We start from the raw sequence: 26337 nt of genomic DNA on the forward strand, positions 1-26337 counted from the left end.
AGAAAGAGACAAATGACAATGAAGGAATCTTAATTTTCTTTCTTCTTGCTAATTATTAGTATTTCTTGTAATTATTCAAGCTTTAGCTTTTTTAATTGCAATATAATGCATGCATTATATGGTTATTATTATGTTATTCAAATGTATAGTTGTAATGATGTCGGTGTTCAAGTGTCACTTGCGAGCTACATTTATATACAACGGATAATTGGGTGTGTGTTGTTTTGTTCATTTTATTATAGCAAATTCTTGTAAAAGTTGGTCTAATACAGGGCGGATCCTACAATACAGTTATTTATATGTCGAAAATCAATCAAGTTATGTTCTCTTCGCCTAATTTTACTTATTTCAAGTTTGGTAAGTGCATATATAATTATCACAAAGTATTGGGGGCGGCAAGTTGCACCCAATGTTTCGTCAATCGAGACTCAAGAAAGTATCAGATCATCGTCATCTTCTTGTGATAAAGAACAAATTTCCACCCGATGACAAGTTAGTGGTGGTTACGGCGAAGGAGAACAGCGAGGACATCCATGGCGGAAGAGAGAGAAAGCTTGAGATTCTCGGTTTTTTTTTTTTAAATGCCCAAAAACTGAATTGGGGCTTTCTTATGTGATGTATAACTGTTGAAATTGATTGTCCCATATGATTGTATGTTGAATTGTGGGCATTTTTGTAACATATGCATGTATTTTGGTTTAGAAATGAGCAAGGTATGTTATGCCCAAGACCTTAGTACGAGTACTTCAATGGAGGTTCCACCATTGTTATACATATTATCAAACAAATTATACATATCTTCAAACAAGTTATACATATCCTTCATTGGCTGGATGATCGATATCCTCTATTGACTATAAGATATCATGGTTGGATGATATCCTCTATTAGCTATATGATATCGTTTATGATTGTGTCTATGATATAATATCTTCTATTGGCTATATGATATCATGGATGGATGATATACTCTATTGGCTATATGATACCATCAAGCCATGTTATCACATAGTCATCAATAGAGGATATCATCATGCCAATAGAGGATATCATCTAGCTAGTAAAAATGTCATTCAGCAAATAAAGGATATCATCTAGCCAGAAGAAATATCATCTAGCCAATATAGGATATCATTAAGCTAGTAGAGGATATCATCTAGCTACTAGAATTACCATCTAGCCAATAAAAGGATATCATATAGCCAATAAACGATATCATCCAGTTAGTTGAAGATATCATCCACCCAATAAATGATACCATTCATCCCATAGAGGATATTATCTCGCCAATTGAGAATATAAAAAATTCGCATTTGCAACGATTTGACATAAAGTAAAGAGGAAAAATGTCTAATCGTTGCAAATAATATGAAACGGCGGTAGTATATACAAGTCCGCCCTATTTTTAACAACTCTTTCAAAAAAAAATCATTAATAAAAAGTCATACGACATTTACAACTGAAATCTATATTTATCAAATACGTATATAAAAACAAAACAAACAAAGGTTTTCTTCATTGAAGCCTTTAATGGATTTTTCACTGAGGTACATCCCTTGCACATATCGTTGGAATATACAACCTTTTCAGAGAGACGGTCTAATGATTCTGTGTAGCCAAGCGGATGAATTTCATCTGATTCTTTTGAACTTATTTGGAAACTTGACAACCTTTGTAATCCCGCATAATTCTTTACCAACAAATCAATCATAGGGCATGCAGAAGAAGATAGGTTTTTTTTTTTAATTAAACCCTTATCCACAATAATTAAGTGAGAGGAACGAACAACTACACCAAAAACTAACAACTTCATCCATCACAGGAGACTAGTACATCTACACTACTCGTTTAAATTTATTTAAATTAACAATAAAAATTAAAGAAAAACAAGGAGAATGCCCAAAATGGTAATGACAAAAAAATATTAAACCTTGGAGGAGAAAAGAAGGAAAAAGAAGAGATATTTAAGTTCAAAGAAGTATAAATTCAAATAATAGGACAATCTAGTCCTTATTTGCCGGACATAATCATTTTATTTTGAGTTTAGAACTAGGTTTTTAACTCGGGCGATGTCTCAGATCATTGTGAATATATTTAAACTAAATTTTAATAATAATCAGGTGAAATAGTAATATAGATTAGTTATATTACTATTTTAATGATAATTAGGTGAAATAGTAATATAGAATAGTTATATGAAGAAAAACTAAATTTTAATGATAATTATTTTTTTTTTATTTTTTTTGAAACCTAATGATAATTAATTTATTTCATTACTTTTACTACTATTTTTTCAAACATAATTTTTTTTTTTACTAAGAACAAAGCGTCCTATCAAATAAAAATCTATCTCACACATGTTAACTCGACTTGGATTAATTAGCTTGTAATTCAAGGACCATAATACATTGTTTGAATTGAAAGAATTGGAGGGATAGGAAGAGAATATAAAAGAAGAGATTCATCCTCCCTTTCCTTGGATACCTTTTGATCTATAAGGGTGACAACAAAGGAAGGTGTCAAATACGGAGGATCATTTTCCCTCCCTCTTTAATAAACCAATGCAAATCCTTCTAGTGTTAGAAAGATTTGAAGGAAAAATTATGTAAGTTTACCTTCTCCCTCCTCTTACTTCTTCCTTCTTCCTTCTTCCTTTACCTTTCTCTTCTGCTATGCTATCCAAACAAACCGTAAGGAGTGGGGAGGGGGAAAGGGTAAGAGAACCTCACTCCAACCACAAAGTGACTAGGGATGATTATTGATCCCACTGCCTATTTTACCACAAACATATATAAGATAATAAGTTACAAAATGCAAAGAAAAATCATGCATAAAGAAGAAAATTTACCGATTTTTGTCATCAATAAACACATTTGTGTTGCAAGTAACATTAGAGGAAACAATGGAACACCATTACATGACTCCCTAAAACGATGTTTGTTAGACCCCAAAACACCAAAATAAAAATTAAGTTCCCCTCTCAATATCAATTTTAACTTCATATCCTCTTTTTAAAACTACTCTTGATAATATTTGGACTTTCCCTTTAGCATACATCATTAATTTATTTTGACACTTTTGGTCTTTTGGACTTTTTGTGTCAGATGTTGTACCTTGTTGTTTTCTTTAGTTATTCCTCCTACCTTAAACCAAAAGGTTTCAAATGTCACTTTCCAAAAATTAACCCAATAACCAATGTGTTTGGTTATTAGACATAACATCAATGTTAGCTTTTAGACTTGTGACTCTAAATGCAGAAATATGGATGTTTTTAACATGAGTTCGAGGTGTTTTAGCGTAATTAAACACAACTAATACTACTATTGCTACGATGAATAGGGCGGTTAGGAGGACAACAATAAGTATGACACATAATAATTGTGCATATCTAATTGTCCATCGTTTTGAGGTTGAGGTACCTTGTGGCATGGGTGCTACATTCCCAGCCTCCGTTGATGCGGGAAGGCTTAGCTTTTCATTCTTTGTGTTATTTTCTTGATATAATTCTTTTTCCTTGAATTATGCTAATTTAGCTCATTCAAAGTAATGGTAAAGGGTGTTTTTTTTTCACCTATAATTAGTTTAAAAAATAAAAATAAAAAATTGGCCTCAAAACATATCACCATTTTAATTAGATTTTAGTTAAGAAATTTTGAGTCTTGATTGGTATTTTGAGCTTCCGTTGAATTTTTTAAATTCAATTAGGAATATAAAGTCATTGGATGGTTGTTAGTTGCAAACATGTTTTTTACGCATATCTTTCAATAATTTCCTCTATACTAGCTCCATCACACGTCTATTTATGATGTCTTTAAATAAGTTATTTTATTTGTTATATATGTACTTATGTAGTATATTATATCATAATTTTCGGCAATTAATATATAGATTCTATTATTAAAGAAGATCTTACATTATAGATTGAAATCGTTAACCACAAAATAAAAAAGTAAATTAAAACCTGCTATGCGGTAGACCATTCTCTTAATTGACACATTGTTTAATACCTCCACATTTTTTTTAATTCTACTCACTTGCATTATGTGCAGTCTCTCTCTCTCTCTCTCTCTCTATATATATATATATATATATATATATATATATATATATATATATAGAAATGGGATCATATGAGACCACATCTCTTATGTGAGAACCTTTTTATATGTGAGGACTCATTATAACCGTTGGATCAATTACATCCAATGACCACAATTAATCGGTCAAAAAAGAAAAACCCTCCAACGTTTAATTTCACATCCTTCGTAGTTTTTTCACTGTACCCCTCTCTCTCTTTCTCTACTCCATTGAATTATTCGTTGAAGCGGCTTGTGAGCTTTCCTCCTCCATTGAAGCAGCTTCTTTGGTAAGATACTTTTTTTAAATATCAATTTCACATTCTAGGGTTTCATTAACTTAATTGTCAGTATGCTCAATTTAGGGTTCAAATTATTGAACAATTACATTGATAATTATGCCATATTTGATTTCTAAACAAAACCCTTTGATGTTTGGACGAAACTATGAAAATGGAATTTATTTCCCATAATCTAGTCTTAATTAATGTGAGGAAATGTTTAGAAGAGTGTTTTTTCGAGCAATTTAGGTTCTGTTCCTATGAACTTACAAAGTAATTTGGCTACAGATTGATATCACATCCAGAGCTCCGAGGAAGCAGTAGAAAATGGTGAATTTCATTCATAATTCAATACTTTTGTACTAACATATATTGCTGAATGAATTTAATCGAGCTCCATGCTTTTGTTTTTTGTGTTGGCAGCTATTCTTCTCGTATTTCAAGGAAATTGTGGGGCGTGAATTGGTTGTGGAACTGAAGAATGATCTCGCCATAAGGGGCACCTCCGTTCGGTTGATCAGTATCTTAATATCAAGCTCGAAAACACTAGGGTTGTTGACCAAGACAAGTATCCTGACATGGTATTCCCCTGCTCCCTACCATTTGATTGTTTCCACTTTTTTTTTTTGCACCCTTTCGTGTTTTGTATGATTGTATGGAGTTTGTCAAAAATTTATTCATTGACAAGGCGATGATTTCCAGAGTTTTTTCGCTTTCAATTATCTTCTACTGATTATTGTTTGCTTCAATTTGTTGAGTAATTGTTGCTTTTAATGATACTTCTATATTTTACTTGTGTGTTGGGAGTTTGGGACACTGCCGTGATTGTAATTCGTTTCCGGCTTAGGATTATACTGCTTATACTTCACTTGTGGAAATTGCTTGATTTTGCATGCTTTGTTGAGGTCAAAGTCTTGTGAAATTTAAAATATATAAATATATGGGGATCACCAATAGTACTAAAAATGGGAAGGGGCAAGGTTTTTGGACTATGTTGGTAATTAATGATTGGTTTAAAAAAATTTAGCATGATTTTGCTGCTAATCTTTCCTTCTCATTGTTCTCTACTGATTCACACCTCTTGTGAAAATTTTTTATATGCGGATTGAGTTTGTTGCATCCTTCAGGGCACTGGCACTAATTTTTAATTATCATTTGGTTGTGATTTATTTTCTAGTCATGTATTGTTGTAGTAGATTCGTCAGGGGCAAGTCCAGTAGCATTTGATAGCTGATACCAAATATTTCACTTAAAATTGCATTCAGGGGCACTTGCATCTGGAACCATCTTAGTACCACCATCTTAAAGTGTTGGCCCCATTCTAATTTTGATCTGCTTAAAATGTAAAAAAGGACTTTGAAATTTGTCCTAAGTTCTATTGGTTGCTTTTACTCCTCTAGTTATTGTGAAGTTTCTACTTAGACAGTCAGTTTGAGCCAAGTATTTTATGGGTGTGTGATCTATAGGCAGCCTAGTAAAATTTTGCTTTTGTTGCTACTTTCCTACTAATACTGCTTATTCTCAGGATGGCAAAGTTGGTGTTCATGGAGACGTGTCTGCTTGCACCACAAGCTTGTCAGTGAATTCATTTACAAAAAAAGTAAGCTTGGCCATATTCTAATTGTATTACTTTTATGACGTACCTTCTAATTGGATGAACTAACGAGAGATGGGCAAATCAAATTGTCTAAAACTGGAATTTTTTTGTCCAACCCTTATTCTCACATAATGTTCTTCTCAGTCAAATGCATGTATCAATGTAAGAAATGTACAATGTGGAGGTGGGGGAGGGTCCTTGTCCTGAACACATAGTTGACGACTAGTAATATAAATTTGACCTTGAATGGCTAAAAGTTTGCTAGTTTGTTTCCTTGAATAGATGAACTGTTTCTGTGTGATTTTTAGGTTCAACTTAAAGAGTACACATCTGACCACTTATGCTCTACATTTCTTAATCCTGGTGTATAGACCAAGTGGCTTCTGCTCCAGTTACTAATTATTTGCTTCAGTTTTATTAAAGTTGCAATTTAAGGGACATGTGTCTATTTAGTAATCTCAGGTCCTAATTAAATTCAATTGCAGGCCCTACCAGTGTGACTTCTCCCAGACTGCTGTTATCTCTAACCAGAATCCAAGTAAGTATCAAGGCTCCTCTACACATATTTCTATGTGCTAATTAATAATGACATGTTTTAAGTCCTGATTCAGAAAGGCCTAACCTGAAGATTCTCTATGATACGTAGATTGATCTAAGTCTTAGGCCTCATACTCTCATATTAACCGTCTTTTTTTTTCTAAACTGAAATATTAATGATTAAAACCGATTTAAGCCAGCTTAGTTTAGTTGTTAATCAAGACTAATTTTTGATCGATATACTAGTTTACTTGTCATACATTTGTAGCCAGCCTACCGATTAAAATTAATTTTTACTTGATAACTAAAAAATTTACAATTAACTCGAACAAGGCCTTAAACATGCTATCACATGTTAATTAATATTACGTTTTGCTCATCAAAGTGCGCTAAGTCATGCCTTTTAAATAGTTTGCTCATTTTTTAAATTAGCAACTATGTATTTGCTCATTTGACAAATGAGCAACTAATTTTTTGCTCATTTGTCAAGTGAGAAATTATTTTTTGCTCATTTGTCAAATGAGCAAAAAAATTTAATGCTCCTTTGTCAAATGAGCAAACTATTTAATGCTCATTTGTCAAATGAGAAATTAATTATTTGCTCATTTGACAAATGAGCAATTAATTTTTTGCTCATTTGTCAAATGAGCAATTAATTTTTTTGTTCATTTGTCAAATGAGCAATTAATTTTTTTGCTCATTTGTCAAATGAGCAATTACTTTTGCTCATTTGTCAAATGAGCGAAAAAATTCAATGCTCCTTTGTCAAATGAGCAAACTATTTAATGCTCATTTTTCAAATGAGCAAATGAGTCATGCTCATTTTGTCAAATTAATGCTCATTTGTGAGTGTGTTTGAATGTTTTAAATACGTTAGCCTACTAGCTCAAGGGTAGAGCATTGTGCAAATGCACAAAAGATGTGGGTTCGAATCCCACGTAGGTTCATTTATGTAATTTGGAGACATAAGTTTGTATGAGAGTTTAATTGTAACAAAGTTTATATAGTTATAAATCATTTCAAGTCATTTTTTTTGCTCATATAATTAGTACGAATTTGATTTTTTTTTAATTAATTTTGTTTATAAAGATAACCTATGTAGGAATTGAACCTACATCTCCTATGCATTTGCATAGTGCTCTACCAATTGAGCTAATAGGTTCACATATGACATGTTGCAAATTTAAAATCCAACTACATTGAAAATAGAAAATCTCAGGGTTTTAGCTTTAATACGCGCCTCTCTTCTTGCCAATTTCCTCTCCCTGCTAGCCTTGTTCTTGGCACGTTTAGCCTCAAATTGGCCAGACAAGGTCTTGTCTCTAGTCTTCTAAGCCTTAGTGTTATGGATGCTCTCCATAAATACTCTCTTGTTTTTGGACACATTACCTTTGACCTTCATGTACATGTCATGGTACATGTGCTTGTCAATCTTTGACTCTCGGTACTTACGAAGCAACCTCTTAAGAAATTTCATCCTCCTCATCCACAAAATCTTGGTTGGAAGCATAGCTTCCTTGGTACCCTTACGCTTACCTATAATAGACCAAAATTGACTTGTTGTTGCAGAGCAAGGAATTTGGTAGTCGCTTTAGACTTCCCTGTAACACCAAAATATATAGTTTGTAAGTCACCTCTTCCTCTCTTCACCTTCTTTGGCAAAGAAGGCTATAATAAATTAGTAAAATTTGGACATTACTACTCTACTTGTAATGCCTATTTGCTGAACCTCATTAACATCAATTTTTATCACCCAAGCCAGCATCATAGTTCCCTTATTGATAAAAATAAACAACTGTCAACTGATAAAATTTGTAAACAAGCAAGAGAAATGCATGACTAATTATGACTATGCACTATACCGAATGCTCTAGGAAAATAAAAAAAAAAAATCAGCATTGATTATATCCAGAATTTCATATGCTCATAACTTTAGAACAAGGAACAAATGAGCTTGCCGCCTACCTGTATGATACATATTAAAGTATTTGAAGTAACTCAGTAAAACAGGAAAAGGCAAGAGTCCGCAAGACAATAGTTAGTTCACAAAAAATATTTAAAGAAGAGTAAAGAACATGAGAAATAATCGTGATTAACTACCACCTAATAATATTGTGCAGCAAAGAAGTACTACCATAGATATAAGATTCTATTAATAAAAAAAGAAATACAACGGGTGAAACGCATGACAAATCAGAAAATGCATGCAGGCTGAGAGCCCCTAATTGATCATCTTGCTTCACATCACCATGCTCCACAACTCTTTCTTCAAAGCCCATGACACAATGGCTGATGACTCTATACAGCACAAAGAGTTTCCTATTAGAATGAACACGTTTAAATTAGAATTATAAGTTTACACAAGACATTTGTCAGCCATCCCTCAACTATTTGAAGTTTAAACTATGAGATCTAGCATAGAATAATCATGAAACTAGCCAAGACATCACACGACACACCAGAAGAAATATTAGACCAATATTTTAAAATTCAAAAACTTTGGAGTCATTTATAATCAGGGCAAGAAAGTCAGAGTCTCTTATCAAAATAATAATGAGGATCAGAATCACCACCAGACTACCAGAAGTCAGAGTCTCATATCAAAATAATAACGAAGATCAGAATCACCACCAGACTACCAGCAATCAATATGATTATATCTATCGAAGGTTCAAAGCTTCAAAAGAATAGAAATGGTAAGACATACCAGCCTAAAGAAAGCAAATTTCAGCAAACATGCATCTCTACAATTTTCTTTACATAATTGAGCAAGGAGTCTCACAAAGTCACAAATTAATGCTGCTTTCTTGTGGTTCCAATAAATAACTCATTTTTTTCCCCAAAACTCATAATTTGACAAAAAAGTTGCATCTACTATTCAACTATCCCTCCAATATTCCCTAAAATAGACCAAAATCTTGCTCAATATTGCACAGTTTCATAATATCAACAACCTTAATACTTAGCTATCAACCAAATGATTCCCATTTTATCATGTAACAGGAAATACACAACAATTCACTAGAAAAATCACAAGCCACTATTGTTGAATGCTCTCCAAGTGATCATTAGTGTTTCCGGTAGCTAATCTACTTAATGTGAGGAGCTTCATACACATCAGCTACACATTAAGTCAATACACAAACCAACAAACTTAGACGGAAGAAAATTTGACAATTAACACAGGTTAATGGTGCACATACCGTATCCTGAGTGACAACCCTTCCTCTTCGCCTTCATCATACGACGAGCATGAGACCTTGAATGAATCTTGGTAGGCTTCTTGATAATGAAACCATCTTTAACCAACTTTCTGACATTTTGACCTAAACAAATCAATTAAACATAAATTCCTATTCATTCATATCTTACAGTAAAAAAATAAAAAATAAAAAAATAAAAAAATAAACCTAATTACCGAAACAATCAACATAGTATAAACTTCAATTGCATAATGAAGCCACAAACTTTACAAAACCATTACAAGATCACAAAATCATCAAGGTAAATATAACAACATATAACTTATTCATAATACGAACTAAATCATTCAACTTGATCAATTAAATAATTTTTTCCAAAATTAAAACCAAAATTCGCAAATATATCGTCATTTTCTTATTCAAGTTTTTAGAATAAACACTAATGAAATCAATCAACAAATATAATTCTCAAAAAATTACGATGTTTTCATAATACTTCCTACAATTCGATCAACATCAAACGATCACTATTTTCCAGAAAAATTCACATAAAAAAGCACTTCATCAACTACCTTAAGAATTTATAGGGTTCTGATTTAGATAATCATTAGAAAAAGTAGAAAAACAATAAAATCTAACTATCAATTGAAAATAACTAAAACAAAAAGACAACTGAAGAAAATTGAAATCAAAGAAGAGAGAAAGAACGTACGAGAGTTAGCCATGGAGATTTCATTGCCTTCATTAGGATTAAGCCAAACCTTACCACGACCACACTTGAGAATATCGGCAGCGAGCTGCTTCTGAAGCTTCAAAGACAATGGAGAGGAGAGATGCGTGAGAAAATGGAGAGGAGGAGAGATGCGTGAGAAAATGGAGAGGAGGAGAGAGAAAGGAGAGAAAGGAGAGGAGAATGGAGAGGAGAGAGAACGCGAGAATGGAGATCTTAGTTGTTGAATTTCATATAATCTAACGGTTGGTATTGGTTCTCATATAGATGGTAGTTCTCACATAAAGGGTGGTTCTCACCGGACCCCGACCCTATATATATATATATATATATATATATATATATATATATATATATATATATATGTGGGAGGGATCCGATGAGAATAAGTCCATATGTGAGAATTCATACTTAAATGAGAACTGATTTAAAATTTAGAACATGTGACTTAAATTAAAATTTTGAACATATGAGTAATAATTTAGAACATTTGTATGAGTAATATGTTTAGAACATCTGATTTAAGAATAAGAACAAGTGATTAAAAATTTATAAAATTTGCTTTATGAAATCTTAAACATATGAGTAAAATTTAGACAAGATTATGAACATGTGAATAAAAATTTAGAATATAGAAAGTGTGAGTAAAGAATTTAGAACATACGAGTAAAAAAATAGAACATACGCTTTAAAATCTGGAACATATAATTAAAAATCTGAAGGTATACGTTTTAAAATTTAGAAAATGTAAGTTAAAATTTTGGAACAAGTTATTCAAAATTTATGATATCAAATTTAACTAATTTATGGTTTAGAACATGTGAGTACATACTAAATTAGAACATTTGATATAATTTAGAACACCTAAGGAAAAGTTTAGAACATCAGATTTAAAATTTAGAACATACGAGTAAAAATTTAGAACATAAAGAGTGTTCTCACATAAGAAAAATTCTCACATAAGAAAAATTCTCACGAGAGTCTTCCCCTACACACACACACACACACACACACACATATATGAACTAATCTCAGCCAATGATCGCACTCCATCTAATGGCTCACATTGCACACGCTCTCATTAATGACATTCTCGTAATTTCGTTGTTTCAAACTTTTTTTTCCAATTTTTTTGACTTTTAAGACAATTTTATTTACTTTAAGACTGATTTCATTTATTTTTACTTTAATTTTCATTTACTTTTGAGAAATGAAACTGGAAAATACTTTATATAGTTAAAATATTACAAAAATGTCATTAATGACACGGGAAGTAGTGAGTTGTCCAATTAACATGATCTAAGGGCCTAGATTAGTTTCCGGTTTTTATTTTAGCCTTGGTTCTCATTATAACTTGGTTCTATATATATATATGCATTGAAACAATGCCAACAAGAGTACAATACCACACATAATTAAATTTTTTATTTATATATTCTTACCAGTAGATGATTAAGGTTTATTTAGTTTGACCAAATGAATAGTAATTGAGTAGAACAAACAATACTCAAGGTAATAATACTCAAGGTAATATAATCAATATATTCTTATTGATTAAATTGATTTTATAAAGATGCCTTTAGTTGATTGATACAAACTTTTTATTGTACTTAATTAATAAAGTTGATTTTTAATTATTACATATGTTTTTCTTCATAATAAGCAATTATTAAAATAAAATTATTTTGATTCATGGAAAAAAAAATAATTTTGATAATAATTGAAACCAATTATGTATTTGACTGATAGTAATTTTAGTGAATATAGTTTATTCAAGAAAAAGATCTGATAAAATGACCTCAGGCTGCCATTTATGATACCCTTATTAGCAATGAATGTCTACAAGATTATATCAATTTTTCATATAGCTCAACCTTTAAAGTACTAGCTCATAAGTTTCAACAAAAATAAGTTAAGTTCTTGTTCTTTTCACCTTATTTTTACTAAACTTAAATTATATTTACTGAAAATCATTACTTTTTGTTGTACTTAAATTATTGTTTTTTTACTAATTCTCTTTTATATTTGTTCCATAAAGTTGTTAATGTTGTTAGTTAAAACTTATTTTTAATGAATTGAAATTATTTTACTAATTACTACTCCTTAAACTCAAGTATCCTAAAACTTAGTTGTCTCCTCTCCTCATTCTCTTTGTCTCTCCCGGTATTGTTATATATAGGGTTTTTATTTCTAGATGTTCTTTATTATTGGAATATAATATACCAATATAGTGTCACAAGTGTGACATTCATTTAATTAATATTCGATAAGTATAAAATTTGATTGCTAAATAACATGGTTGCAATCGCTATTAAATGATCATAGCTACAAAGTCACACATAGAGAAAGGACTTTTTTTTATTATTGATTTAAATATCTTTACTAAATTGAAATTAGATTTACTAAATTCATTTTTACAAAACTAGAATTATTTTACAGAATATTATTTTATTAATTTGAATAGAACATGGCCTCAGTGGTGGTTCAAGGATTTTTTTTTTTTTTTTTTTAAAGAAGCAATAATTGTAGGCTTGTAGCGAATTAAAAGACACTAGAAACTAATTTAAAATATAAAAAAAAATATTTACTAAAAAATATCTACAAAGTAATAAAATCCTGAAATTAATATATCCATAATATAATAAGTGCGAAGTAGAATACAACTTTTATCTTGTCCTCAATAAAATAAAATAAAAAAAGCTTTTATCTTCCAAAAAAAAAAAAAAAATTACTCACCAAAAGCTACAAATTAAAGTTTATTTTTTCTTGATAACATTCAATAGCATTCCAAAAGTGCAATCGATCTACCATTTATTTGTATTAAAAAATCAATTAATTAGCCTCTTGCACATGTAATTAGCCTTAGTAGAGGATTCCATCTATAACCCAATGTTGTGCTTCAAAAATGACCAATTAATGGGAGTATTTACCAAATTTTTTTGTTGGCTTTCATTGATAGTTCCTGTATATCCATTAAAATTAAAAAAAATCAATTAATTGGAATATTTAGAGATAGATAATTCTACAATTGAAATAGGCTACCCATCTTTTATAGGTAGGCTCTCGAATATAAATAATTAAAGAAAAAAAAATTGTAAATAAGAAACTTCTTATAGCAGGATCGGAGTTGTATAAAATACCATGTTATTGGGTGACAACTTATATTAAATTAATTCTTAATATTTATAATTTTAACTATATATTATTGTAAGATTAAGAATTTTTAAGATTGCAAAAGTTATTGTCATTCCAAAAAAAACCTTAAAAAAGTCGAAACCTTATGTATGTTACATGCAACGTGCAATATAGTTATAAATAATCTCATAATTTAAAAAAACAAAAAAAAAAAAAAAAAAAGAAAGATAATGAAATTGGAAAAAAAATATCAAGCATGCCATGGAGAATAGAAAATAATTAAACTAATCCGACATTAACATATCAAAACTTGCATGGAACATAATGAGAACCGATAGCAACTTTTTCACACGTAATGTTGAAACGGTGTTTAACGGACCATATAAAGCTAAGATAATTACTTAGCTTCCCTCTTAGGGTAATATCAAGCTTGATATCCTCCTTTTTTAGGTTAGACGTAGTTATTTGTACATCCTTAAATTCTACATTCATCTTAGGCAAATTATGTACACTTCTTCCTCCTTGTTTGTGATGTTGTATTTGATTAGTTCCATTCACATCGACACCTCCCTCAAACCACTCGGTTTGCATAGCCACATTCCAAAACTCTAAGCCTACGAACTTGTTTTCGTTGTCTGATTCGAATAAAACATCCATGTAAAACCATAATGCGGTCAAACAACTAATGAAGAACGTATATTCAAACCAACCATCGAAAATTTGGACAACTCAATAATGAAATCCGTATATCCGAGCTGACCATCGATCAGAAAACCAGTAATATTGGTACACTAAACTAGTGAGCTCGAATCCATGTCCCTTGAATTTTCAAGTTTTTGTAAATAAGTTGAATTTGGATATTTGGAGGGTTGAAGAAGATGACGCAAATTGATTGTCGATGATAGTTATTGTTAATTTAAATACTGCAATTATTAATTTTTATAGTGTTATTATTTATTTGTATATTGTTATTATTGATTTGTATATTGATTGGTCCTAATTTGTACATATATTATATTCTTATCTATTTTCAATTTCTTATGGATTTAGAGGTCTAAGGTGTATATTTACATTATTTGCTTAGGTTATGCTCTACTACTCTTCGTTTGTGTGTTTTGATGTACTAGGGTGGCTAGAGCGCGCTTCGCGCGCTTTTGGTTTGTAAATTGATTTGTTCAACGTATATAAAAATGTGGAAATTTCGGGGGTTTTAAAAATTTGATATTAAAGTATGTTGTGAGTTTGAATTGAAATGCAAAATGTCTAATTTAGTTTATGTTGTGTATTGTAATGTAAGAAATGAGTTCTTGTTAGAAAACTAAATATTGTTTGGGTGTTAGTTAAAAATAAATGTATAAAATAAATAATGCTAATGCTATTATTCATAATGTAATTTAGGTGTTAGGCCCTTTTTTTTTTTATAAGTATTAGTTTACTAATGTAGAAGTGGTGTTGTGAGATCAAAGTAAAAAATTGGTTTTACAATTTTTTTTTAGTAGTAATAATAAAGGATGTTATAATACTTGATTAAGCTAGAGAAATGTCGCGTGTAAAAGGACTTATGTAAAATATTATATATGAGAACTACATACATTGAGGCTATACTTGATATGTGTAGAAGTTTAGGTTATTTTAAGTTATGTTATTTCATATCCCAGATGAAAATTCACTAATCATTAATTCAATGATCCTTAAGTTTAACGACAATCATACTTATTGTGTTGATGCTAAAAGCTCGTGTATTTGATACATAAAAAGCACACTTTAAATTAGTGGAAAAACACCAAAGCCACTTATAATGGCATTGGCTTAAAAAGTGCACGTATTTGATACTTTAAAATCACATCTAAGCTATAGTATTTGATGAATTCAATAAACTAATCATACAAACGGAGGTCTCTCTCTCTCTCTCTCTCTCTCTCTCTCTCTCTCTCTCTCTCTCTCTCTCTCTCTCTCTCTCTCTCTCTCTCTCTCTCTCTCTCTCTCTCTCTCTCTCTCCCCTAAGTTAACTGCCTCAATATTTGTATGTGATCTTTCTTAATTGGTGTCTCACCTCTCTTACGCCAATTGACCTTATTTTAATAAATGATTTTCTTTAGTGGATGTTTTCTCTTTTTCTCTCTTAAGATAGTTGCCTTGATTTTCTTAAGTGATCTTTTATGTAGTCTCTTTTTTCTCTAGCATTTTAGTAAATATTTTTCCTAGCCTAATTGTATTTTCATAAGCTAATCGCCCTATCTTTCTTAAGTGATTGACTTTTCTTAAGTTGTCTCTCTAACGCATTGTTTCTTCTCTCCCTTTCCTAGGCTAATTGCCCTAAGGGTTTTTCTCCTAAACTAATTGTTTATAATTGCCCTAGTTTCTTAAGTTATCTTTCTTTATTTAGTGACCTTTTTTCTTGAGTGATCTTTCTTTTTCTTGAGTCATTTTTCTTTCTTAAGTGGTCTCTCTCACTAATGGTTTCTTTCTTTTACTCTCCTAAGCTAATTGCCCTAAGATTAACACCTAAGCGTACTAAATTCCTGAGTTCTAAGCTATCTTTTGTTCCTTTAGTGATCTTTCTTCTTAAGTCATTTTTCTTTTTATTTGATATTTCTTAAGTGACTCTCTTACTTTTTAGCAATTTATAAAAAAAAATTCTTAAGCTAATTTTTCTTATTTTCATAAGTAATCTTTCAAGTGGTTTCCCTCTTTTTGTTAAGAGAGAGTTCTAAAGTTGTTGTCTCTCTTAAATAATTTTTCTTAAATGGTCTTTCTCTATCTCTTTCTCTGGTAGGTAAATTCCTAAGCTAATGGCCCTAACTTTAATTTCTTAAGTGTGTTTTCCTTATTGGTCTCTCTCTCTCTCTCTCTCTCTCTCTCTCTCTCTCTCTCTCTCTCTCTCTCTCTCTCTCTCTCTCTCTCTCTCTCTCTCTCTCTAATTTTAGTAACCCTTTTTCTAAGCTAATTTTTTTTCTTAAGCTAATTGCCTCAATTTTCTCAAGTAATCTTTATTATAAGTGCCCCATTTTTTCTCGCTAAGTTATTTGCCTCGATTTTTGTATGTGGTCTGTCTTAATTGGTGTCTCACCTCTCCAAAGCCAATAGGCATTATTTTCATAAACGATTTTTCTTAAGTGGATGTTTTCTCTTTTACTCTCTTAAGATAGTTGCCTTAATTTTCTTAAGTGATCTTTTATGTAGTCTCTTTTTTCTCTAGCATTTGAGTAAATCTTTTTCCTAAGCTAATCGTATTTTCATAAGCTAATTGCCTCTTTCTTAGGTGATTGACCTTTCTTAAGTTGTCTCTCTAACTCATTGTTTCTTCTCTCCCTTTCCTAGGCTAATTGCCCTATGTTTTTATCATAAACTAATTGTTTATAATTGCCCTAGTTTCTTAAGTTATCATTCTTTATTTAGTGACCTTTTTTCTTGAGTGATCTTTCTTTTTCTTGAGTGATTTTTTTCTTTCTTAAGTGGTCTCTCTCACTAATGATTTCTTTCTTTTACCCTCCTAAGCTAATTGTCCTAAGATTCCCACCTAAACTAATTGCCCTAAGTTCTAAGCTATTTTTTTTTCCTTTAGTGATCTTTCTTCTTGAGTCATTTTTCTTCTTAAGTGGCTCTCTTACTTTTTTGCACTTTATTAACAATTTTTTCCTAAGCTAATTTTTCTTATTTTCATAAGTAATCTTTCAAGTGATTTCCCTCTTTTCGTTAAGTGAGATTTCTAAAGTGGTCTCTCTCAAATGATTTTTCCTAAATGGTTTAAGTCACTTCCTAAGCTAGTTGCCCTGATTTTAATTTCTTAAGTGGGTTTTCTTTATTGGTCTCGCTCTTTCTCTTTTTCTCTCTCTATCTCTCTCTCTCTAATTTTAGTAACCCTTTTTCTAAGCTAATTTTTTTTTTCTTAAGCTAAGTGCCTCAATTTTCTCAAGTGATCTTTATTATAAGTGATCTTTTTTTCTCTCTCTCTCCTAAGTTAATTTTACTAAGTGATCTTTATTATAAGTGATCTTTAAGCTAACCCTTTTTTTTTTCCTAAGCTAATTTTACTTATTTTCATAAGTCATTTATTAAAGTGGTGTCCTCTTTGTTAAGGGATTTTTCTTTTGGTTTCCCTCAAATAATCTTTCTAATGTTCTCTCTCTCTTTCTTTCTAGTAGTATTTCTCTTCTCTCTCTCATGTGCTATTTCGTAATTAATCTCTCTCTTTCTCTCTCTCAAATGATCTTTCTTCAGAATTTAACTTTAAAAAATGTAATTAGCTAGCTTAAGTGGTCCAATGAGCCTTTTCCCAAGCTAAGTCTTTTTATTTTCTTAAGTGATCTTTCTCTCTTTGATAATAGTAATGATCACGGATTCCCATGCTACAGATGAATATTTAACTCAAAGTTTTACAACAACTTCCAAATAAAACAATTAATAAAGAGTTATTATTAATTTGGTGATCGATGCTGAGTGGGGATCACGCAATGTCTTCCCCCGTTTATAAGATTTCAGGTATTCTCCCATCAAGACCATACAATGTCACTACAAACCTTCCCTTGTATTTCATGAGGATATTCCTCAAGCCACACTTGAGTCTTAGTAAAAGTACTACTTAATTTGGCTAGACAATGTGCCACTACATTGCCTTTATATTTAACAAAAGAAAAAGAAACAAAATGGCAAAGTCTAGCTAAGTAGAGGATATTTTTAACAATGCTTCCAAAAGCTGATGGTGGAGTTTTACCATTCTTTAAATCATGAAACAAGCTGATATTGCCCGTATCCAACTCAAAGTTCCAAACCTCAGCTTTCATGGATACAATGAACGCATGCCTTAATAACTTAATTATAGCCAATGTTTCACCAATGACAAACCTAAACTTTAGTAAGACTGAACAGTTTGCACTCCATTGAAGTCAGACGCAATCAATGTATCATTCTCACCTCCTTCCTCGTCAATGGCAGGCCTCCAATTTGGGTCATACTTCAAGAAATTGAGAAAAGTACTCATTGGTCATTCAACTGCCAGAAAAACTTGTAATTACTTGAAAGCTACAGAGAATTATAAATTTATAATATGAATTACAAGGTCAACAATTGTTTTACAGGTTAACGGATGGTTTCCACATAAAATCAAACTCAAAACCTGAAAATCTACATTGCACACTCCATAAGAGGGTGAAGAGCTTGAACTCGTTCCTCCTCCTCAATCTCCTCTTTTGCTCTGAAATTTAACAAAGCATTTAGTAGACCAAAAATACGAATTATGATCATTTTCAATTACAGCTTACCTGTCGAAATCAGCTGTCCTTGCCTCAGGATCAAATCTCATGCCTGAATTTTTTTACTTTACTTTGCTTCAAAATGTCAAGCTAAAATGTAGCCAAACTCATCCTTCCAATTTTGTACATAATTCTAAAAAGGAAAAAAAAACACAAATTCAGAACAGAATATTTATTTTGATGCCCCATGAGCATTGATTGTGTTCAATCAAAATACAAAGTAGCAAAAATCTTACAAAAATGAGAAAAGCATAAACACAGAAAGCAGCAGCTCATAATCCACGAATACTGTTTAAAGCCCCATGTACCCACACTGGAATTAACCAAAAAAATTAGTGCAGAGAGTATCATCTTAAAATACTTCTTATTACTACCATTTCCCGGAAGAAAGTCAGACTAATCACATAAAGTATCGATTTAGTGACATTTTTCATAGTGATAAGCTTATGGGTGATCACGTCACTATTGCTCAAGGAGGACAAAGCTAAGCAAGGTTCCTAGTTAATAGAATTTTCGCCAATAATGAACATCAAACACGTCTTAAAAAGCACATGGCTTCCAGTTGGAAGCTCGACCATAAGGATCTTCCCACAGCCCTTTCGGTTCCGGCTTATTCTGTCCCTACAAATTGTGAAGGATTTGAACATTTAACACTGAAAGACAAATATCAGTACATATATAAGATTTGCCTTCAAATGCTCAAGCATTTGTCAGACTTGTCTACACCAACAATGAACAAATAATTGATATCGTTCTGGAATCATCCATTATTTGCAGCCGCTTAACATAAGTTACCGTGAATTCACAGAAGATTAAATAAATAAACACAAGCTGAGCCAAACTTCTCCTTCACTACAAGAGAAATATACCTAGTTTGTTTCACAAAAACTAAATTTTCTACTCCCTTGGTTCCAAAATTGAAAAAACAATTCCAAAATCAAAGAACAGCAAAAATCCAAAAATATAAGGATTATAGATGGGTTTAATTATTTGGCAGTTTTATTTCATTTTCTCACTACTTTGGGTAGAATGTACGGTGGGGTTTTTTGATTTCTTTGTTTATGACTTTTTAAATTTACTCAAGGAAATACATGATTAAAATGTGTTAATTAAAAATACTTCGTAGTACATTAATGCAATCTCATGTTCAAGTACTTCAAAAGACAGTAAAATGCTTAATTGTTTGAATTATATGTCATTACTATGCAAATAGTATAATTTAAGTATATTTCCATTCCTATCGGACTAAAAATACATACGCAATGATTTAAATTGCCTCACGCAACATGATCACAACAACCTCGTTTATTTTACAAATTCAGCAAGTCTAAGGCATTCATACAATTATGTCAACTAATTGGCAATAAGTGATAAACGTGATAAACAAAGATGACTATAAATGATGTCAGCATAATCAAGGAATTAGGAAGGAATTAGGATTTAGGAAGGATATGAAGTATATAGATTTGCATGAGGATAAGGCATTGGATAGTAAGGGATGGCGAAGGAAGATCCTTGTCGATAACTCCACGAAATAATCACTTTTGGTTCGTTAAGTCGACCCCACTTATGGGATTAAGACTTTGATTGGTTGACTGATTCCTAACAAGATTAATGGAGCAAGCACTCCAAATTCCAAAAATCTACCCTTGAAACTCTAAAAACATAATCACTTTTAAGAGCCTTGTGCACTACGGTGACTATTTTTATTGTAGAACCATAATGAAATAACAATCACTTTTAAGAGTTTTTATTTTTCGAACTGATAGTAAATTATACCTTAATCCCACTTCCCAAAACTTGAGCAGAAGCTGCAAGAAGAGAAACACTCTTACATTAACAATTCTACAATTAGAGCCATACTTATTTGAGAAATAACAGCCAATTGATTTTGTTTTGATTTGAAACCAAACAGCAGATTAATCTTTTTAAAATTAAAACCTTAACCGTACTTCCCAACACTTGAGCAAACCAAACAGTAGATTAATCTTTTTTAAAACCTTAATCCCACTTCCCAAAACTTGAGCAGAAGCTGTAAAAGAGAAACACTCTTACACGGCATGCAAAACAATAGATCTACAGATAACTAAGCGGTTCATCATAAAAAGGAACAAACAATTTAGTCCTCCCAAATCCTTATACTACATCTTATATACCACTCCAATAAAACTAAAAACAAAATTTAAACAAGAAAAATCAACGAAAGTGGAGTACCAGATTCATCCAAACGATCGAGAAGTTAGCCCCCTCGAGACGAAGATTTCCATCGGTTGATGAAGTCAGATTTTGATGAGTTACTCCCCTAAAAAACAAAAAGATGATAAAAAAGAAAAAAAAATCAAAATCAGAGGATCTGAGAAAAAGGAATTGAGCAAGTTCTATACAAATTGAGCATGGATACTCAAGGAATCAAAAGGTTTTCGATTGTGTAAAACTCATGTTTTTATTTCCCAATTTACATTTCCCCTGTTTCTTTGATAATTTACATCAGCAAAATCAGCCATGGAAGCACCAACTTTTAGATCAAAATCAACAAAGGAAACAACACTCCTAGCAGCTTACCAATTTAGATACCCCATGATGAATTAGATTCCTGGGTTTCCAATAAATTTCCAGGAAAAAAAAATACAGAAAACATATGATAAATCCTAAATAAAACAGACAGCTTAAAAGAACTCTTAATCGACAAATAAAATTATTGATAACCCAAGATTATATTGTGAAGATGGTATTCAATATTCTCAAAAACATTTTTTTTAAAAAAAATCAACACTAAATACCTAATTTGATTCCTAATCAATCACTCAAACCCTAATTTCTGTCCAAATTAATGCATTTTAATTGAGCCGAAAGAGAAATGAAGAGAGATGGTACCTATTTGTGATGAGATTGAACGGTGTAAGAAATCTCATGAAGATTCGAATGGCCAAGAGCTTTCATAACCTGATTGTGATTGGAAGAATAGCTTCAATTTAACACCACATAAATTGTATAATCAAGTTGAGAGAAAGTGAGGTGAGAGAAAAAGATGAGCCAAATTAGCCCATACATTGCCCCAATTATTACTTGTGGTAGTAAAACTGTTAGATAAATAATGTATAATTTAAATATTACTGCCCCAAATTAGCCACTAATTAAGGTATAATTTAAAGATTACTATCCCAACACTAATAAAAATCAGGAAAACAAAGCATGATATTTCTAACAGAAATTTAGAGAAAATGTTAGCATAATTTAACATACATGCATTTTGTGATCAGAAAATGTTGGTCTTTGTCAAGACTTGAAGTTGTGACCTTGAAATTCAAATGCTAACATGCAAGAAAGAATTAAACGTATTTGTGTCTATTACACATGTTAATTTAACATCAAAGTTTTCTGATCATATAATAAACTCAGAAAACAGATCAATAAGCAAGCTGTGCATTGATCCCACACATTCATTATGCCTCCATGTATAGCAAAGTAAAGGGAGGTCAAATGTTCACAAAACCACAAAAGAAATGACGACTTTCTTAGCAGTGGTGAGTCCACATATAAAAGGGTGTGTACATGTAAATTCGCTTAAATTATTATAACAATTAAAGACTTCATTGAGGTTACATTGATCGCTAGTGGCCTCGTGATTAGTACATGCATTTGAATTTCAAGGTCACAACTTCAAGTCTTGAGAAGCTCATTATTTCTATCTATTCTTTATGCACAAGTAACATTCAAACAACCCCATTTTCACCCCTCGTATCATTTTAGGTTTTTACTACTTAAATTATTATGCACCCCTTGATTCACCATTGTGTCTTAACTACACCCTTGACTGGAAAGGCATTGTCTTTCTCAACACAAACGAAAAAAAAAAAAAAACGCGAAAAAATTTCAATAACAATCTCTTTTGATCCGAACATTTGGTAAACTAAATTCTCTCTAAAACCCACAATAAATACAGTAAAACGTTCGAAAAAGCTCGAATTTCATAAGATCACTACAAAATCAGCCCACAATTCAACACCACATTACTCATTAAACCCCATTTCCCAAATCACAACACATAATGCAGCTCAAATTGAACACAAAATCCAACAAAATATACAATTAAAAACACAAAGGGGGCTTACCGCGGCCAACGGGTACCAAATCCACAGAATCCAGTACGCATGTAATAGACACAATCAGATACACCAGGCCGTTCTGGGTACGTCTCTCGACCTGAAAGACCCAATCTCCACATAGACTCTACATTTCCATCAACAATATACCACAAATCATTCAATTAACCAACAACATTACAAAACCCTAGAAATAAAATCATCCAAAAATTCAAAAAAACCCAAAAACAAAATCAAAATTAAAAATGAGCGGTTTTATTGTATTACCTTCGAGTCCAGTTTCCCCCCATTCAGCTGTCGGATCAATATCATGCTTTGTTTTCCCAAAACTTGAGCAACAGAGTAATCGAAATTTAGAGAAACTGCCCCAAATTAGCCCATACGTTGTTCTTCAGTTTTACTATCCCAACACTAATAAAAATCAAAATTTTTATCATCCATACATAAATAGAGATCAGCTTAGTTTGTTAAAGTCATAACTCGAATAATACCCGTCACCTAAAATTGAATCTCATTTGCATAACATAACACCTTGATTTTTCGATGAGCTTAGTGAAGGGGTTTCTCAGCTTGAGCGATTGCGAGTCCGATACTTCTAGGGGTAAAATTGCCATCGCTGATATTAGTTCTGCTGCTCCTGATTTTTGATAATTCATAGAGGCTATTTAGGAGAGAGAAGTGAGGTGAGAAGAAATCTGTAGAGAGAGAAAATGAAATAAGAGAGAGAGTGAGAAGGGAAAAGTGAAGGAATTTGGACCAAATGCTCAGAGCCTCAGAAGATCATGTGCAAAGATACCACAAGACTTTTTTGAGGGCAAATCAGTCACAACACTGTAGATAAGGAATTGCAAGTACAAATACAGGGGTAATTTGGTCAGTACACTGTTCATAAGGAACCCCAAATTTTTGTGTGTTGGTGCTTTTATAGGATAAGGATTTCAGGTGATTTAGATGCAAATGGATTATAGTTGGCTATTCTTGAGTATAATAATCATGGACTATAAAGCTATGTTGCTCAAGGATCTCAAATCATGTTTTCGAGAGGAAATAAGGATAGAAAGAAGCAAAGGCGTTGATGAAAGACTTGACGGATATGAGTTTCGTCTACTATTTTGATCACAACTTTTTATACACAAATGATATTGGAGTGATTCAAATTGCATTGAAAATTATACTTTAAGAGATTTCCAACAATATATTACACGCCTCAAATAAACAAAGATCTGGAGCTCAATTTATGACCGTTTTAAGAAGAGCTACGCGTGCAGCAGCGAGGCACGTACATGCCTCATGCTAACACGTCCGTGCAGGAACGATAAATCATCTTATTATCGGATTATTTTCCTAATTCTATCTTAATTCCTAGATTTATTATAAATACTCCTTGACTTTATTATTGCAAGACCCCATTAGTTTAGAACCCTTGTTTTCTTTGTAGTTTATTTTATTAATTCAAGTATTACATTTTCTTGTTCTCTTTCTTTTATTTTATTTCTTTTATTATGTTAGTGTAGATTATTAATCTAGGGTTAGGTTGAACCCTAACCATGATTGATACTTGAATTATTCTTTTAAATTCTCAATTAATTATTTATATTGTTCATGCTTAATTGATTGTGCTTATGCCAATACTAGATTAGAGATAATTGGTATTGCTATTATTCTATTGTCTTGATTGCAACGGGAGTTGGTTTTTGATGGATTTGAAAAGATCAATTAAGGGTATGAAATTCTCCACGGAAGTAGATAGAATGGATTATTAGGAAGTTAGGGTGCCGAACTTAATGTCTTTAATTTACATGATTCCGCGGAAGTAGGTTTGATTGTTAATTAGGAAAGCCATTGACAACTCGGGAGAGATATTTGATATTTTATAGGGCGTACCTTTCCTTGTAGACGTATAATTAATTGATTAGGGTAAGAATTTGTCTTGTATTGATTATGCTAGTGGTGATACTTAATTCTAGATTTTTTATTATTTTTGATTCATGTTTGATATTTTAGTAGTCATAGTTATTTAATCCATCGTTTTATCTCTTATTTAGTTTTGTCATTGGTGAAAGTTGATTGTTAAACAATCTTCTCTCTGTGGGATCGACCCTAACTTACCCTACTACATAATTAGGAGGTCTAGTTAGGAATTATTTTTGTAAGGTGTGCGACCGCCTATCATATACAGTTGTTGGAATTTGATTTGAGTTTATATATTTTCGATTTTCTAGAATGTTTGTGGGTTTTCTTTAAATATAATCATTTAAACAAAATTATTTTCAGTTTCTAATTATACTATAATATATTATAGCGTAGCTTGACAAAGCTTTTGCGTGAAATTACATTTTTACCCTAAGTATCATCGTTTCTGGTAGCAGGCTATCTAGGCCTGATCACGGATCGGATATCCGATCCGATATCCGATTTCGGATCGGATATTCGAATCCGAAAATTTGCAAATTTGATATTCGTATTCGATCCGAAATGTTTCGGATATCCGATATCCGATATCCGAAATTTTTCGGATCGGATACTTCAATTATCCGTTATCCGAAATTTTTAAAAACTATTTTTTAAAATATTATTTTTTCCGTTTATTATAATAAACTATTTCATTATACAATGTGTTCTTTTCTTTTTTTTTTGGGAAAAAGGGAGCATATTAAATTACTTAATCAAACGGTTCATACAAGGCATCATCAAAAAATCAAAACCAAAGCTTCCCTGATTGTCTCTAACAGAACAAACAGAAATAGAAAAGCTAAAGCAATAAGAGATCTGCATCCAATTAGTTGCTATTGTCCTGAAGGTCTTGCTCATAAATATCATTCACGCAAGTTGGAGCAACATCATGTGGTCTTTCATCATCCTCCATATTAATCGCAAGCTTCCATGTCAATGTAATTGAAGTCAATATTACGATCAGTCTTCAGAAATTCTCCAATATCCCTCAAAATGACAGCTAGTTCATTAGTTCCATAATTTTCTAGGATTTTCTTGCAAGCCACGATCCATCGCTTCTTCTGAGTTCTGATTACACAGCCTGCACCCGCCTCTCCGGAATTTCTCCATGATCCGTCATATTAACCTTTTGAGTACCTTGTCCTGGCCTCTTCCACATTTCATACTGGTTACGAATGGCTGGAGCTTTTCCTTTCCCCTGAAAAACAGAATTAGTGGCAACCAAATCGACCATAAACCTGTTAAGCATAGTTACAGGATGAAGCATAGCCAGGGCAGCAACAAGCCAGCAACGGAGCAGCAACAACGGAGCAGCAAAACAGCAGGGCAGCAACAACGGAGCAGCAAAACAGCAGGTCAACAACAGCAATATCAGTACAGCAACACAACACCATCAATACATCAACACAACACCTGGCAGCAATAAAAAACAGCAATAGACAAACTAAAAAAACAGCAAAGCAACACACA

General features: G+C 31.8%; 2 long non-coding RNA genes across 13 annotated transcripts; both read right to left on the reverse strand.

Annotated features, from left to right (window-relative positions):
* Nucleotides 1–7840: 7840 nt before the first annotated feature.
* Nucleotides 7841–10728, reverse strand: LOC110700555. Of its 2 annotated transcripts, none has more exons than XR_002507235.1 (3): nt 10407–10725; nt 9695–9817; nt 7841–8092 (listed from the first exon to the last, which is right to left on the reverse strand). It is a non-coding gene; the product is annotated as an uncharacterized LOC110700555 (long non-coding RNA). The 2 variants fall into 2 exon arrangements; XR_002507236.1 differs by lacking the exon at nt 7841–8092 and adding an exon at nt 8519–8810 and having other exon boundaries at nt 10407–10728.
* Nucleotides 10729–17952: 7224 nt separating this feature from the next.
* LOC110700556 lies at nt 17953–23666 on the reverse strand. Of its 11 annotated transcripts, none has more exons than XR_002507246.1 (7): nt 23182–23666; nt 22924–23041; nt 21686–21754; nt 21026–21113; nt 18821–18944; nt 18676–18753; nt 17953–18551 (listed from the first exon to the last, which is right to left on the reverse strand). It is a non-coding gene; the product is annotated as an uncharacterized LOC110700556 (long non-coding RNA). The 11 variants fall into 11 exon arrangements; XR_002507245.1 differs by having other exon boundaries at nt 18636–18753; XR_002507240.1 differs by adding an exon at nt 20812–20843 and having other exon boundaries at nt 17953–18753.
* Between the last annotated feature and the right edge of the window lie 2671 nt (nt 23667–26337).

The sequence above is a fragment of the Chenopodium quinoa genome, unplaced genomic scaffold (assembly GCF_001683475.1).
Source record: "Chenopodium quinoa cultivar QQ74 unplaced genomic scaffold, ASM168347v1, whole genome shotgun sequence".
In the NCBI taxonomy this organism is placed as follows: domain Eukaryota; kingdom Viridiplantae; phylum Streptophyta; class Magnoliopsida; order Caryophyllales; family Amaranthaceae; genus Chenopodium; species Chenopodium quinoa.